A 4813-nucleotide genomic window follows, 5' to 3' on the forward strand; every position below is an offset into this window, starting at 1 on the left:
GTGTGAGACCTGCTCCTAACAGGCTGGCTGTTGGGAGGAGCCTCTGGGCCCCTGCAGTTAATGCTCTGCCTGTCTGATTCACCCACACTGAGGAAGCCCTATAGAGTTTTCCCAACCCATCAAAAGCCTTCCTTTCCCGTCTCCAAACTTCAAGGGAAGGTGCTGGCACTGTGAAACACGCTTTCTTCCCCTCACGGTGCCTGAAGAGGGAGCTGCTGTGGTCAGGGAAACCAGGGGCTAGCCAACTCCTTCTGGGCTCTTGCCGTGGCTCCTCCCCTTTCAGTGCCCTTTGAAGCCTTAATATGAAATAACTCCAGTCAGTCATTTTGGCAATTACAGAGTGAGCTCTGCTGAGGGATTGGGTCTGTGCATGCAGAAGGTGTTAAGGTTCAGACAGCCCCACCCCCTCACCAACAGGGTCTCAGGGACTTCTCAAGCTTCTGAGAAAAGGGACCAGAGCTGATAAGCGCCCTGGTCTTTGAAGTTAAGAGAAGCAGACTTTTCTCCACTGTTTGGCCAACACAGCAGGCTTCCCCTTTGATCTCTAAAGATGGCAGGTTTTAACAGTCCTGCTCTCCCACTCCCCCGCCCAACTTTAAAAAAATACATCTTCCCACATTCTGCACCCCCCAGAAGCCTCCCCCTTTAAAAGGCCCCAGCTCAAGACCTGGGGCAGGCATTTTCCCTACCCGGAAGGGAATCTGTCCCATGTGTTCCTTTGCTAATAAACTCTATTCCGATGGAGTTTTATCTGTATCCTGGTGCTTTCTCCTCAACCAGATTCATCCACAGGCTACTTTTTATCTATCAGAAGGTACTAGAAGGAACTGCAGTCTCTGCAGGGGCTGGGGAAAGAGGCTGGCCCTGCTCTGGCTCCCAGGCTCCCCTTCCATTCAATGCAGGCAGTGTCCCACACACTTGGAGAGGACCCTCTGTATAACTCCCCTTGTGACTGAGTTCAGTCACCAAGGTCCCCAAAGACCCAAGGCCAGCCCAGGAGGTGGTGAGCAGTTCCCAGACTCCAGCCCAGGGTCCCCAGGCCACCTGGTACATACAGGAGCTTTCTTCCATTTTTATTTTGATTCTAAGGGCTGCAAGCACAGGGGCAAGTCAGGACCCCAGGAGTCCCCAGGTTGCTGTGACAGTTCAGAGAGGACCAGCCCTTGCCTGACCCACAGCTGCCCAGGTCTGAGCTCTGCTGTAGGCAGAACAAAGGCCAGGACAGCAGAAAGGGGAAATAACAGTGACCTATGAGACCAGTAGGCGTGAAGACATCAGAGGTGAACTCCAGCCATTTCCTGTCCCTGGAGGATGAGTTCATCAACCTGATGGGACACAATGCCCAGAGAGTTGGTTATGCCTTATTCTGGGTGTCTTGAGGGGTTCTGAATGAGTTAAAGCTGGTGGACTGAGTCAGACAGACAGCCATCTCTATGCTGGTGGGCCTCATCTGATCCACAAGGCACTTTCCTAGGACAGAAGGACTCTTCCTGATCTTCCTGCCGGCCTGAGCCAAGCATCAGTCTCCCGCCCTTGGGCTTAGGGTACATGCCATAGCTCCTGGGCTCTCTCAGGCTTCAGACCCACACAGGACCTCTCCTAGGTCTCCATCCTGCAGGCAGCAGATTGAGGGACTCTGCTTCCCAATCACCCAAATGGTCCCAAACTTCGATGACAATTCAACTCTCTGTTTTTGACTTCACGATATGCATTCAGGAGAAACTGTCTTTCAAATTTCAAATTTGGATTTTTCCCCAGGTCGGTGACAGGCAGGGTGACCCTTTGTCTTGAAGCTAGGCAGTGACAGTGACCACAACTCCCCGAAGATCTTGAGGAGAAACAGCCAGCACTCTGGAGCATGTGGCTGCTGGCTACAATGTATATATTAGGTGGATGACAGGCATTTCTTTATTAAAATACTTCTAATTAACAGGCTTCTCAGGGCTGGAGTGAAGGCGTAACCATTAAAGGCTAAGGCTAACAATAGGCTTATCAGGTGATTAACATAAGTTGGGACACACACACATATTCACACACACACAAACTTTCTATTGGCTCTATTTCTCTGAAGAACCTTAGTCCTACACCATGGTCCAAATGGCCATTATTGTAAAGATGATGTCACTGCCTCCTGGCTGGCCTCCCAGCTTTCACCCTGGCTGGACAGTTTGCACTGGCAGCTCTCCCCTGGGCAGTCAGGATGGGTCCTGGTAAAATACATCCGTCCTCTGCTGAACCTTCTATGAAGTGGCATCAGATACACAGCCATCTGAAGTCACCCATGTGATGCACAGGGGCTGCCTTAAGCACCACCTACTATCCCCTTCACTCCAGCCCTACTGGCCTCCTGAGCAAGACCTTAGCATAGGACTACCATCTTGGCTGGAAGGGTCTTTGCTCAGATCTACCTGGGCTTCCCTGATGACCTGGCCAGGCCCTCATAAGCCCAGCTCTCTGACCCCTTCCCCCAAGACTTTCCTCCTCGCACTGGTCGTTACTGGACACTGTTCATTCACCTGTCCCCTAAAATGCAAGCTCCTCCCACACAGGGACTTCTGGTAGCTTTGTTCCCTCGCATACACGGCACCTTCAGAGCCCAGGATGGTTCTCAATACAGCGGAAACATTCTTGGTGAACGACAGACCATTCATAGCTCCAAGGGGAACTGGGGTCAGGCAAGTGCTCCCCTTTGGACAACATTGGCTACCTTGATGATTAAATGTCTGTTCAGAGGTCTGGCTGTCTCCTGAGAGAAGAGCTGGAAAATGCAAAATAAGATTAGGAGTGACCGTTATTCTGAGTACAGAGACAGCCGGGCCTTGGAAGGGCCAGTCTGCCTGGTGCCCTACATGAAGGGATGCAGTACCACACCCTCCAAGCTGCAGGCCAGTTGCCTCCCACCCCCTGACATAATCTGGTCTTGAAGGAAATAGCTCCAGGGGACTAGGCCAGGTAACAGTAAGGGAAGCAGAGAGCTCCCAGTCAGGGAGCCATCTGCCGGGTGGCGAGCAATTCATGCCAGGCAGCACAAGGCAGCCACAGCAGGCTCAAATAGTGTCGGATCATCTGACAACTCGTTTTGCTTTTGGGGGATACAAGATCACAACTGCAAGTCAAGTGACCAGTTGTAACCACTCAACGATGTCAGCCCCCACCTCAAAGGCCTGCAGACCATCACCTTTGCACCCCAGTCACTTGTAAGCAATTCTCAGGGTGCCCAAGCCATTCCCAGGGCCCCTTCACTGCATTAGGGGAGTGGACAAGGGCTGCCAGACCATCAAGGTGATGTGAGAGCTGGACTCTCCAGAGGCTGAAAGTGACTACCTTGTAATAACAGTCACTGGAGCATGGCGGGCATTCAAATCTTCCCTTCCATCCCTGGCACCGTGGGTCACAACTTTTGGGGCTCTTCCAGCCGTAACAGTCGAGGGAGAGGCTATTAAGAGGCTGTTGTGGCTCAGAAGCATGTTGCTTTTGGAAGTTCCTGGCTCCATCCCTAGCCAGGACTCCAGATGGCTCTGAAGGAGTTGGCAAGGCCAGCGGCTGTCCAGCAGGTAGAGAGCAGAACGACCAAGTGAAGGGGGGCAGGGGGAGAAATGACCTCTGCCCTGGTGTTGGTCGGCTAGGCTGGCTCCACTCAGCTCAGGCCTGGAGGGCAGGGAGCACCCTGCTGCCCCAGGCTCTCTCTCAGCAAGCTGGACCCAGCCACCAGCAGCTGGAAGGCTTGATAGGGAAGCCACTTAGCACAAACAATAAGAGCCTTCTCCTGGGGGTTGGCAGTGGCCTCCAAGAGCAACACCCTGAGCTGTTCCCACAGGGAAAGCCCCAGGAACTGTGATCCAGAGGCTAAGGAGCCCTCAAATCCTTCCTCCAGCTTTGCACACACCCCCATAGCAGTTAACAAAAGGGAGGGAGCAGGCGCAGTGCTGTACTCAGTAGACGTGGGCTAGGCCATGCCCTCTGCTTACAGAACAGAAAGGAGGCTGTCCTTTCAGCTCCCGGTGCAGAGGAATGGCCTTCCCTGCCTGGACGCACAGCCAGCTCTAAGGAACTTTCCCCACTTCCTATTCAAATTAAGTGAGGGTGGTCACTCAGGGAGGGGGAGTCCACGGAAGCTTTCCCAGCACCATGCCCACAGCCAAGGCTCAGCCCAGTGACTCCTGTGTGTGTGTGTGTGTGTGTGTGTGTGTGTGTGTGTCCTATGCTCACGCTAAAGGGGGTACAGAGGACACTTAAAAACAGGCTGCTGACTTGGCCCTGTGTTTCAAAGTGGCAGGAATCAAAGGGGGGGCTTTAATGTGGGGGAGGAGACGAAAGACAGGACAGGGAGGAGATGGGGAAGGAGGGAAGGAGAAGGCAGAGGGGAGAGGAGGAGAGGGCCGGGAGGAGGGTGGACAGAGACACAGGAGGGACAGGGGCGAAGGTGGGTGCAAGGCCGAGTGGAGTGGAAGGGGGTGAAGAGGAAGGGAAGCTCAGACCTGGAGAGGTGGAAAGGCTGGAGACTGGAATGGAGGAAGGATGGGGGGGAGGTGGAGAGGGAGAGAGATGGAGAGGGGAAGAGGGAGAGGGGGAGGGAGGGAGGGAGGGAGGGAGAGAGAGAGACAAGGTTGGGTGAGTGTGTTGTAGGGGAACCCAGGTGGGAAAAGAGGACTAGGATCAGAGAGGGAGGGAGGGAGGTGGGGGGAGAACAGGAGAAGGGGAGTAGATGAGGATGTGGAGACTGAAATTAGAGGGAAGGCTGGGAGGGAAGAGGTAGGAATGAGAAAGGGAGAGGGAGGAGGCGGAGGGGGTGAGAGAGGTTGGTGGGGAAGAG

This window comes from Nannospalax galili, unplaced genomic scaffold, assembly GCF_000622305.1.
Source record: "Nannospalax galili isolate Female #2095 unplaced genomic scaffold, S.galili_v1.0 scaffold652, whole genome shotgun sequence".
Taxonomy (NCBI): Eukaryota; Metazoa; Chordata; class Mammalia; order Rodentia; family Spalacidae; genus Nannospalax; species Nannospalax galili.